Here is a 13138-nt window from a genome sequence, read left to right as displayed (position 1 = left end):
AATTTTAAGGAAGAACAGTTTAACAATTAGAACTGTCTTATATTAAACAGGTAGCTTTATGAGGTAAGTTTTCCATTGTAGAAAATATTCACGGAGAGGAGAGAAGACCATTAGGAACATATGTAGTACCTTTGTTAGAGGTTAAGTTAGATTTCAACGGAGGTTAATGTCCCTGCGTTAGTTTAGACTGCTATTCCCAGTCTCAGATGACGTAGCAGGGTAGGTGAGTAGCAGCAATACCAGGAGTATGGGGCAAGATAGGACTTTCATATTTAAGAATAGGAAGCATTGTCCCTGAACTAGACAGTCTTCACATATGCAGAATATTAATAATTTAGGACTGCCTAAATTTTGAAGTACTTTTGGTAAATCATTGAGGGCTGAAACAATGCAAGTGATTCCCCAAACCACTCCTGGTATGCAAGCTCATTATTCTATAACATGCTATCTCAAAATAATACAATGGCATAATTTGACTAGAGATCAGCAATGGCAGAAAGAAATATTTTTCAATTTTAATCCTTAAATTAAATATGCATAATTGGGAGTAATAAAGTGCCTAATGAAAAGGTCTATAAAAAGAAATCTGGGAAGCAGACTTGGCCCAATGGATAGGGTGTCCATCTACCACATGGGAGTTCTGCAGTTCAAATCCTGGGCCTCCTTGACCTGTGTGGAGCTGGCCCATGTGCAGTGCTGATGCGCTGCAAGGAGTAGCGTGCCACTTAGGGGTGTCCCCTGCATGGGGGAGCCCCACGTGCAAGAAGTGCACCCTATAAGGAGAGCCGTCCAGCGCAAAAAAGCGCAGCCTGCCCAAGAAAGGCGCCGCACACACGGAGAGCTGACACAGCAAGATGACGCAACAAAAAGAAACACAGATTCCCGTGCTGCTGATAAGGATAGAAGCAGTCACAGAAGAATACACAGTGAATGGACACAGAGAGCAGACAACTGGGGGGAGGAGAGGAATAAATAAATTAAAAAAAGAAATCTGCTCATTTGACAGGGCAACTTTACTACTCTCCTGTTATAACTTTCTCTTTAGGTCTTTGCATTTCCCAGAGAATTTCTTCAAAAAGTTCAATATACCAGAGTATTATGAAATTTGTAATGTATTGTCTCAGCTACTATGCTTCAAAATAAAGTTTTTAACTAAGCCAATTAAATTAGTGCATTTAAAATTTATTCTTGTGACTAAAAGGAGTTTGTTTATTAGTGCTTCCAACTTTTAATGACCCCCTTTAGCCATTTTTTTTTTATACCATTAACAGTATAATGGTAATATATTCTTGGAAACTTCTCACCTTTTATGCAAATCAATTCTGAAAACATTTTAATTAACATTTTCTGTGCAGCCAAAAATCATAAAACAAAATATTCCTTCCTCTGTGTATTACCCTAATTTGTTGCTAATGAGCAGTCATAAATTATCTCTAATTAACACATAGTCTCTTTAAATACACTTCTCAATTTGTAATTTCTACTCCTTTCTCAGCAAATTATTTTCTAAATTTATACATGTACTGGATTAGTCAGCCCAAAGGGGTGCTGATACAAAGTACCAGAACTCTGTTGATATTATAAAGGGTATTTATTTGGGGTAGAAGTTTATAGGTACAAGGCCCTAAAGAGTCCAACTCAAAGGTATCTCCTTATCAAACTCTGAGGCCACATGTTGAAGCAAGATGGCAGGAGATGTCTGTAAGAGTTCAGCCTTCCTCCTTCCTCTTAAGACACCCTGATCCCAGCTTCTTCCTATTTCAGCTATAGGCAGGCATAAGGCTCATCTTTCTCTCTGGGAGCTCCTAACTTCTGGGCTCAGCTGCTCTGGTCTCTCCACAAGGTCAGCTGTAGACTCATCTCTCTTCCCGAGGCCATCTCTATGCAGTGCTATCTTCCTGTGTATCTGCTTCTGTGTTCTCCTCCATGTATTTATTTCCGTGTGAGCACCTGTTTTATACCCAAGAGGGCTAGGACTCGACCCCAAGTTGCACTCTAATGATGTGGTTGAATCAGAGGCCTACTAGTAATATAATTTAATCAGATGTCTCAGCTGACTCTAATACAATCAAAGTGTTATAGGAACTGGAACTGACCAGTTTACAAACATAATCTATATTTCTTTTTGGAACTCATAAATAATATCAAACTGCTACAAGTACATATATATTAATAGCAACTACCGAAACCAGAGCCAGAGCTTCATTTACATAAACTGGGGGATTTTACTCTTGATTATTTACTGTATTGTCACTTGAAAAGTTAACATTGCCAATGATTTGACCATATTATAAAGGAGTGATCACCAACATAAAAAATAAGCAGGAAAATAAAATCATGGGCTAATAATAATAATAGTTTGAGTTTTAAGGAAATCCATTAAGTCTTTCATCTGTTTGCCTTAGTGTGAAAATTAAGAGTACCAGCTGCATTAATTTATTCTGACAAGTGTGCAAATATAATTTTTTAACAGTTAATAATTAGTCTATAATTCAATAACCTGAGATCACTGTACTTTAAAAAAATTGTCAGTGTTCTTAAAGATCATTGTCATTCAGATAAGCTCTCAATATTATCACAGCCAACTAACTTATATGAATTATCTTAGATTGAGTGGGATGATCCTTTCAAGAAGATACAAATTCTTCAAACAAATTCAAAGCATATTCCAGTAAGGGGTATTAGATTCCTCTTCTCAAGTATAAAGACACTCCATGAATAGGTTTCCTTGTAGCTGATTTTAATGTTTACATCAGCTTGAGGGAAAAACACCATAAAAAAGTGAATTGCATGTATTGTCATATTTGAAAATATTCAGTACTATTTAAATGGAAACCATCTTTTTTAAATAAAATTGAGTCAGCAAAACCACTATGGTTGTTTGAAGGTGTGAGTACAACAGAAAAACATGTTCTTAAACTTAATTGATTCCTGTGGGTGTGAATTCATCCTAAGTAGGAACTTTTGGTGAGGTTACTTCAGTGAAGGTGTGGCCCACCTCAATCAGGATGGATCTTAATCCTGTTACTGGAATCCTTTATAAGCATAATGAAATTCAGAGAGAGAGAGAGAGGCAGGGAAGCAAGAAGTTGAATTCAGTGGAAGAGAACTGAAGCCAGGAGAGGCTGCCATGTGCACTGCCGTGTGATGGAGGAACTGAGGACCATGGATTGCTAGGAGCCAGCCCCAGAACGCCAGTTATTTGAGTAGACTGCATCACTTTAATGACACCCTGATTTGGACTTTCCTTTAGTCTCAAAACTGTGACTTAATATGGTTTCATTGTTTATGCCAACCCACTGCAAGATATTTACTTGAGCAGTCAAGGAAAATGAAACAACCATAAAACTAAAATAATGAAAAATCATTAGGTTTCCTCAGTAAGTAGTGGCATAGAGCTTTTGGAGTCACACATCTGGGAGTGAATTTTGGCTCTGCCATTTGTTATGTAACCTTAAGCAAGTCATGTAAAATCTTTGTGGCTCAGTTTCTTCATTCATAAAGTTAGAATAACAGAAGCAATTTCAAAGCCTCACTGTAAAATTAAAATGAGTGAATCCCAGTGAAATGTATAGAAAGCTGTCTGTCATAGAGTAACCTCTTGAACATTAGCTACTATTATTACTACTAATGACTTATGCTGTTATTACTATGAATATTAATTCAATTTCTGATTCTCAAGTGTCAGCTAAGAATTACAGCCTAGGAGGAAATAACTAATGGAGCTCTTCCTCTCTCTTCATGAACACAAAAAAGGTAAGTTGCTAAAAAAATGGCACTGATTCAGAGCCCTTTTTGGATATGACAAAAAAGATGAAAAATATTTTTGTATTTAACAGTTCCAATGAACCCTGGCTAATTTTCAAAAAAGAAGCCATCTTATTTTTCTGGCAAATAATGTGGCAGATCTTTATTTGGAGAGAGGAAGCGTCTTGGTTTTCTAGGTGCTGAAACAAATACCATACAATGGGGTGCTTTAAAAATAAGAATTTGTTGGCTCAGTTTTGGAATTTAGAAAGCTTGTTTCCTTCCAGGCAAGTATATATTCTAGCGGCTGACAATCACTGGGCCTCTTGGCTTTTCCTTTACATGGGAATATACATGGCAGTGTTGTAATTGATGGTTTAAATTATCAAGTAATTTTGATTTATGAAATCATTATATAAATGTCTTTATAATAAAGTAGCAAAAGATTAATATCTAGAATTCATGAAACTGGTGGGATTTAGTCTAAATCAACTCTTGTGATGGTCATTCTAAGCATGTCTCATCCCTGTTTATGGTTACTTTAGACTTAGGCTTACCCTTGTGTATGCTTACTACTGTGATGGTAACCACTTCACCCTCTGTTGAATGTCCATATGGAAAACATTGTAACTGTCCTCTACCTTCTACTTTCCTATAACGGAACTTTGATCTCTGATAATGATTGTAACTTTGTGACTTACCCTGGTTTAGTACCCACCCCCATCCTGTTCAGCTCCTTACTGTTTATTAATGAAAGAACCTGTGTCCAGCTCCACCCCAATTATTGATTAGCAACCCAGTGTTATAAAATATTAGAATTTTCTGCAGATCCAATAGGCAATTTGGGGCCATTAGGCCACTGTACTCCTTTGGGCAACAAATAAACTCTCTCTGAAACCCTAGTGTCTCAGCAATTGATTTTTAAGGTGCACTGGGAGAACAGAACCCGCTTTTGCTTAGTATGGGTGTCTTATCTTTTCTCTTCCAAGTCCCAGACTTCCAGCTTCTGGTTGCTCCCTGTGGTTTCTCTTTTCATGCTCAATTTCCTTTGCTTATATGGACTTCAACTATAGGGGATCAAGGCCAACCCTCATTCAGTTTGGGCACATCAATATCAACTTCAAAGGTTCTATTTACAAGTAGGTTCACACCCACAGACCCAGGGGTTTGCACCTGAACATTCCTTTTGTGGGGGACCAGATTCAATACCCAACAAAGGATATTATAAATAAAGTACTTCACAAACTTGCAATGATATGCTCACTCAGGAAAAAACATAATCACATGTAATAAGAACAATCTGCTCCCTCTGTGCACATCTTTGCCTGGAGCTGTAGATTTCCAAATCCCCTTTCTCCATCCTCATTTAAGAAAGCATAAGACAATCCTAGTAAGTGAGATGTAGCTTTCATAGATAAGGATAGCCCTTATACACAGAGAGACTTAAGGTTTTCATAGCTTTAACGAGTAGTAGGAACAAAGTACTTGTCACAAACTGAGAACTGCTGGTTTACATCCATATTCTTAAATGGCAGTCTAGAGTGGAGTGACAATCTTTAATTTTTTTAATTCACTTGCAATGAAATGAGAAAATGAGAAAAAAGCTGTTTTTCATTAATTTTTTTCCTACTATTATTTTTGTTTATCCAGCTACTTTTCCTTTGCTGCTTAACATTTGCATATATGAAAAATATTATATATTACAATGTTTTAAACATACACATTAGAACATGTGTCATCTGGACTTGCAATCACTTAATTTGGGTTTATTGATAGAATTCGTCTTGGCATTTATTGAATCCTAAAGAATACCCGGGTTATGTGGATCCCTAGTCCTGACACTGGTTAAGCTTTTAAGGGAAGGCCTTCAGGGAAAATATAAATCCCTTAAGGGGACTTATTGGTTCACCTTGACTTTTAAATATCCTAGGCAGATATACAACTACAGTAGTAATCCTCAATTTATAAATTATGTGTATGGAAAGATGAGGATTATGGAAATCAGTCTATTCAAGATCAAGGCAGATCTCCCTTTGTACAAAATACAATTCAATGAGATTTAGTTCCAGGTAGCTAGAACTAACTGAGAAATCTAGCATTTATTTTCACAAACGCAGATCCAAAGTTCATTAACTGTAAAATTCGATGTGTTCAGTGCACATAACCCCAAATACTTATGTGTCTTATTTCTACAAACTCCATTATTCTGAAAAAGTAGAAGAGGAATAACAACCACTTGATGTCCAGAAAGATGTCTATCTTCATTTTGAATAACAAGATGGAAGCTCAAGGACAGTATATAGTAGAGCTCTCTGAATAGACGAATAAGGGCTATAGAATTCAGTGCAGCTTTTTTAGTCTCCTGAGTGGACATTCCATTGTCCTTGAATAAAGAGAACAAGGGATGGACACACGGAAGGTGGAAGGCTAGTAATATTTATTTCCAAGCAACCTGAGACTTACCTGCTAGAGAAATACAGAGGGAAAGTAGATAAAGTATGTGGAGAGGTCAACGAAATGGGGTTACAGAGCTTTGGAAAGCTGCCAAACAATACTTCATAATATGTCAGATCTCAATAGTCTACATTTCCTTTTTTGTACATGTCCAAAACTGAATATAGCAAAGTGCCATAAATGTAAAAGTATGCAAGCAATGTTTACTTAAGTAAACTTTTTAATTTACTATTAAAAAAAGTTCTCCAGATTCTGTTACTGTCTCATTCTCTCTATAAATCAACTGACTCCATGTTGCTTAAATCTCAAGGAAGTGAATATATTACAATTAAACTATAGGTGAATTCTTCAATGTTAACACCAAGTATTAATTACTTCTCAACCTTATGTATTAATCTCTTCACTTTAAACAGTACTTCTTAGATAAATGCTGAAAACATCTACAAAAGTGATAATACAGTAAAAGGGAAAAGTTTCCCTAGATCTTTTAAGTATATCCCTGATGTTTTACCCTTGTGGAAAACTGAATTATGTACCCCAGAAAAAATAAGTCATTAAACTTAATTCCTGTGTGAATCCATTGTAAACAGGACCTCTTGAGGATGCTATTTTTATTAAGAAATGAATCAGGATGGATCTTAATCATATTGTTGGAGGCCTTATGGAGAGAAAGCCAAAAAGAGGAGCCAGAACCTAGAAGACAGCTAGAGCCCAGAAGAGAAAGTACAGGACTTCATCTTGTGACAGGAAAGCTAAGAAACTCCAAGGATTGCCAGCTGCCAGGATGTTGCCAACCTCATGAGGAAACCAGCTTTCCAGACTATGAAACCATGAAATAATAAATTCCCATGACTAAGCCAATCCTATTTGTTGTATTTGTCATAGCAGCCAGGAAACTAAGACAGTTTGTGATACTGGAAAGTAGGGTGTTATTATTACAAATATCTAAAATATGGAACTGGAATTGTTGAAATTTGGTAATTGGTAGAGGCTGAAAGAATTTTAAGGCACTTGTTAGAAAAGCCTTGATTGCTTTGAAGAGCCTGCTGGTAGAAATACGGACACTAAAGCTACCTTCAATTACAAGGAAATGAAGAATGTGTTATTGGAAATTGGAAGAAAGGCAATTCTTGTTATAAAGTTGCAGAGAACATGGCAAATTTGTGTTCTGATGTCAGATGAAAGCCAGAACTTGTAAACAATGAACTTGGATATTTAGCTGAGGAAATTTCAAGGCTAACTATGGAAGATGTAGCCTGGTTTCTCCTTGCTACTGTAAAAATGGAACGGTAAATGACTTTACTAATCATCTTGACTTGCCTGAACTCCTATTCAGGGAGCTATGAAAAGATAAGGAGGCTAACTGAGCTAAACTGAATACCCTTACCCCTGTGAAGAAAGAAAAGTATAGTGAACAAATTAACATTCTTGCTCAATAAAACTCCTTTCTTGCTTTTACAGAAGGTCTCTTGGTTATTTCTTTGGTTGACATTTCTGGTGTCAGAAGTGGTATATGATTGAGCACTGCATCATCTGCCTGCCACAGCCTCAGAGATGAGCACAGTACCTGCAGGAGTCCATTGAATGCTGTCCTTCCCAGGACCTTAGGTGAGGTGAGTCAGAAGCTCCAGCTCATATCTCTTTTTCAGTTGAGGTCCAAATCTGTTTTCTTGAGCAAGTAGCCAGGTAAGGCTTTTGTGAACTTATTACCAAACCCCCTGTCTGTCCATGCTTGTTTTTGCTCTCCTGTCTTTGTGGATTCAATACTGAACCATTTAGGGAATTACTGTGACTCTAGCAATGACACAGTTGCCCTCTAGCAAACTGTATCACTGCTGTGGAGACAGTGGCTATGGGAGTTGCTGAGGGCAGGGAGAGGGGAGAAGAGGTGTGATATGGGGGCATTTTCAGGACTTGGAGTTATCCTGAATGATATTTCAGGGACAGATGCAGGACATCATATGTCCTGCCATAACCTACTGAATGGACTGGGAGAGAGTGTAAACTACAATGTAAACTATAATCCATGCTGTGTACCAGTGCTCCAAAATGTATTCATCAAGTGCAACGAATGTGACACACTGATTAAAAAATTTAGTGATGTGGGAGGAGTGGGGAGGGTGGGGAGGGTGAGGAGGGTTCAAGGTGGGGGTATACAAGATCCTCTTATATTTTTTAATGTAACATTTTGTATGATATATGTATCTTCTAAAAAATTTAAAAATCTATTTTTAAAAAATGCTGAACCACAAGGTAAGAGCTCTCCGGTTTGTTAACTTTTGTTATTTTATTGTTTCTAGGGTAATGTATAATAAAAAGTCAACTGGGGACCTCTAAGGGTAACCTGTCCAAACTACAACATTATATACATAAGAATTCTGGTGTCAACAGTTGCTAAATGGGTTAAGCTAACTTCTGACGAACCTAAATTTGCATGGCCACAATGGGGCTGTTCTGATCTAGCCAAATTTAATTATCTCAGGGAAAAATTTAACAACACTAAATTTAAAACTAAGTTTGCTGATTGGGATGTTTTTAACAAATGGCTCTTAAAGACTACTGAAAGGAAAAATAAAGCTCAATTAGAATCAGAATAAGAAATTGCAGGATAAGGTGCAAAATTATAGTTTAAACTAGTAAGCTTTATATTTCTGGGTTTCTGTATTTCTATGGGTTGTGTCTGCCTGTTTGATGTATATTTTCCTACTTCCAGATAGTAATATCAAATTAACAAGTGAAAATTCTTGACAGCTCTATTCAAATTGCTTAAAGATAAATAAGTGCATGTATATATATATAACATTCTTAGAGTCCCAGCAATTGGAGGAGCTGAGCTTCTGCTGCTCTTTAAAATCTTGCCATCTTATCCCTCTCTGTTCTAACTTAGCTTAATTCCCATTCTATAATGATAAGATTTCCCAAATCCTAATGAAGATTCAGTGGGTCTTACAGAGATTCAATCTTATCATCCAGATTTATGAGCCGAGATACTCAGCCCTTGCCAATTAATTTACAGAACTGCTGGTAAAAATCATGCAAAAATTTAGACAGAGCTTTTTGGAAAAGAGCAAATGTGCCTTTCAATACATTACATTCTAAGAATCTTATTACAAAACAGAGTATAATCTAAAATAATATTTTGAATGCTTATTTATGTCCTTATAAATAAAATTAAGAAAAAAACCTTCTCTCCAAGTTTTATATTAATTAAATTTCTATATATATCTAATTACAAAGAATATAGCAAATGTAGAAACAAAATATCTTCATGAGTTTTAAAATTCATATAAAATTAAATTGTATATATGGCATTGCTTTTTTTTGAGGAAACAGTATAATCCCTATGTTTAAAAAAATATTTATTACAGTTTCACAGTATATTAACTAAGGTGTTTTAAATATTTGAACAATTCTACTTGAACAAAATGTGTTTTCTTAGTTTTATTTGTATAATTTTACTGTATTATTTTAAAAATAACAAGGAATAAAAGTTTTTTTTAAAAAACCTTAACATTAATATTCTCTGTTCTGTTCCCATGTTAATTCTAATTGAAACTGTATAGCTATATTAATAAAATTGTTGCTTTTAATTTTAGTTAACTTTTAAACCAAATAACTTTATAAAAAGGAAAAGAGAAAAATAGAAAACAATGGTTGCTTCCGTAAGCATGCAACCGAATCAGGACTTAACCCTGATAGCAATGAACCTCACTTAACTTGTCTCCAGAAAGCTGTTTCACAAATGTGTCTTTGTAAATGTCTCATTTATATTTCACTGAAATACTGATAGAATAGTAAACTGAATAAAGCAATATTTCAAGTATGCTCTCCCTAAATTCATACAAATTTACTGATCAAATAAACTATGGTTGCATCGAAGTATTTAAAATGAAGAAAGAAAACTTATATTTGAATTTAACTGAATTGTCATTTTCTGACAGGTTTGATGGTAAGATGTTTAGAGATAGTTTCCAAAATCATCTTAACAATTTAAGTACATTAGGTATATAGAATTTTTTTTTTAATTAAGGAAAATGGAAGTAATTTTGTTCTAAGATAAAATGACCGCTTATTAAGAAAGAGGAAAATGTGGGACAAAACCTGAATGGATATAGAAAGTGCAAAAGCTTCGGGGAAAAGGAATTTTGTGGTCAAAGTTGGGTAAAACTTAATGGATCAATCTGTAAAGTTTTAAAAGCCTCAGTATCAAAAATTATACTGATGCAAAATTGAAATTTGGTTCTCTCTGTTAAAGTTTCTTAACTCAGTCTGTTTTTAGTAAAAGGTTGTATAGTTTCTCTCCTGAATAATCAGTAGAAAAAATAAAAAGCCTGTGTTTTAGCAAAATAATTCTTGTACTTTATATTACTTTTATTAAGAAAAACAAGTCTTATTTTTTAAGAACATAATGTTTGAACCTAACAACTTTTAACATTTTTCTTTCTCAAAGCCAAACCCTAAAGAATATTTCAAACTACTGTAAAAGATTTGTTCTTTAATCTTATAAAAGTGAAGTGCTTAAAATAATCAAGTTCATGTGATATAAGTCACATGGGAAATATTTAGAAAGTGTTATAAAAATTAAAAAGGGATTTTCTAAACTTACACTAATCTGTATGGGTAAAATGTTCATATAAATATTTTTAAATTGTATAAAATTCCTAGAGATTTGACAATACTAAAATGGTATTTAACTATTTTTAAAATGTTTATGTCATAAAAGCAACCAACTATTCTTATCAGTTACACTATTTTGCTTTGATATATAAAAGGACATACAGTAATCTTTATAGAGCAAAGCTTGATCTTCAGGAAAAAAAAAAAGTGAGGTCTGTCTTAGAGGTTTCTCCCTTACAAAATTTATAATGATTAACAGATCACAAGGATTACAATGGTTAACAAACAGTGACTTGCATGCCCGTGACATAGAACAGCCCCCCATCCAAAGACTACATGTTCAGATACAGTTCATTTCCTCACAAGAATAGACAAAGGAACCATGTGGCACTGCCAGCCCCTCCTACATTCCCAGAATTCATTATTCCTAGCCCACCATCCCTTAGCCATCCCTATTGGCCCTCGAGTCTTATCCAAGCCTCACCCACTCCCACTGACTAAGCACTTTCCCACCTATAGATATACTATATAAATTCATGACTGCCTCTGCCAAAGGTGGGCTGAAATCTCTCTTCAGACGCCAGCCATGCTGGGGGGCATGGAGGGGGGCTGAAGTCTATTCTTCAGATCCCCTCCATTGGGAGAACTTCCCAAAAAACTTTCTACCTGCAGTCATCAGTCTCCGTGTCCCAGTGAGTGCCACCTTTCTCTAACAGTATGTAAATTACATGCTACCTGTTAAATAACATAACCCTAATAAAAGAACAAGCAATTAACGATTTGGAAAATTCTCATCCTAGCCGCCATACAGTATACTCCAAGACTATGGTGAGAAAATTTCTATCAAGGTCCTCTCTGAACTTCTGTTAAGTGGGTCTCCAGAGAACAGAGATCCATGTGAATAGTTTAAGTGAACAACCCTTTTGCTAAAGAGGTTGTTGGTGAACATGGATCTACTTAGAAAACTCAGAAGAACCCAGGGTTGGAAATGCAGTTCTCTAGGACAGTTCTGTGGAAAGTTTTTTTTTTCTGTTGGTTTAAACCCCCTTGAACTGCACCCAAAGCTGAGAACTGTTTTGCAAAATTTGTGTGAACAGAAGGACTGCCAATATGGACTGAAAGGGCCAGAGAAGGGACGTACTAAAGGAAGGATAGAAGCAGAGGTCTGGACCAAAAAGATTTCCTTGGGCCAAGTGAGAGGGCCCACCCACATATATGGAAAGAATGGGAATCCCTGTGCTTGGAGGGGGCAGGCCCTTTCTCTTGGAAGGGATGGGGCTCCCACACTGAGGGAAAGTTAAACCACTATTCCAAAACTTACAAAGATTGGGCAGAAATAGTATGCAATTCTGTTGCTAAGAAAGGATGGGGACCAAGCCCCAGCATATGAAGACTATGGCTACCGTGTAAGCACTTAGAAAGGGTGGAGATGCTGCTCCAGCAGGCCCAGAGGAAAAAGCATCGATGTAGAGATGACTTACAGACATTGAGATCTAATGGAGTTTGCCCTGTTGGGTTTCAGATCTGTTTGGGACCTGTGGTCCCTGTTTGCCTTCCAATTTATATCTTCTGGAATGGGAATGCGTATCCTATATCTGTCTCACCATTGTATTTTGGAAGCAGATAAACTTGTATTCTAGTTTACACACATCCATGAAGAGAGAGGAATATTTTCTAGGACAGACCATACATATAACTGATCTTGATGAGTCTTTGGATATAGTGTTCTAAAATGGCTTGAGTCTTTTGTGATGGATTGAATGTATTTTGCATGTAGGAAGACATGTCTTTTTGGGTTCCAGATTAAATAATGCACTCCAGAAAAAAAGAAAAAGCATTTTCTTAGTCTTAATCCATTTTTATAGGCGTGAACCCACTGTAAATAGGACATGTTGAAGATGTTATTTTTAATTATGGTGTGGCCAACTGAATCAGGATGGGTCTTAATCCTCTTACTGGAGGCATTATAGCGAAAGCCATGGAAAGGAGTTGGAAGCTAGAAGCCAGGAGTCAATTGGAACCCTGAAGAGAAAGAAGAGGACATTGCCATATAGTAAGAAACAAGCTTTCTGGCCTCTGAAAATGTGAGACCATAAATTCCTATTATTTATTGACTCCAGACAACCCATTGTGTGTTATTTGTCAGGCCTAATTGTAGTCACTGCCACAAACATCTCCTTTATCAATGGGTAATATCTCTCCCTTAATAAAGTACAAATGTACCTGGAGTGCTTAACAAAGTATTTGATTAATTTGAGGACTTAAATGAGAGTAGTTACTATTCTTATTACTTATGTACTTTTTATTGAGACTTAATTTA

General features: G+C 36.0%; 1 protein-coding gene across 13 annotated transcripts in view; it reads right to left on the bottom strand.

Moving 5' to 3' along the window:
* The window catches only part of ARAP2 (ArfGAP with RhoGAP domain, ankyrin repeat and PH domain 2), a 226810-nt gene that overhangs the window by 19797 nt on the left and 193875 nt on the right, over positions 1-13138 (bottom strand). The gene's annotated exons all lie outside the window — the stretch shown is intronic.

Source organism: Dasypus novemcinctus, chromosome 1 (genome assembly GCF_030445035.2).
Source record: "Dasypus novemcinctus isolate mDasNov1 chromosome 1, mDasNov1.1.hap2, whole genome shotgun sequence".
Lineage (NCBI taxonomy): Eukaryota > Metazoa > Chordata > Mammalia > Cingulata > Dasypodidae > Dasypus > Dasypus novemcinctus.
This window is presented reverse-complemented; position numbering and strand designations above follow the sequence as displayed.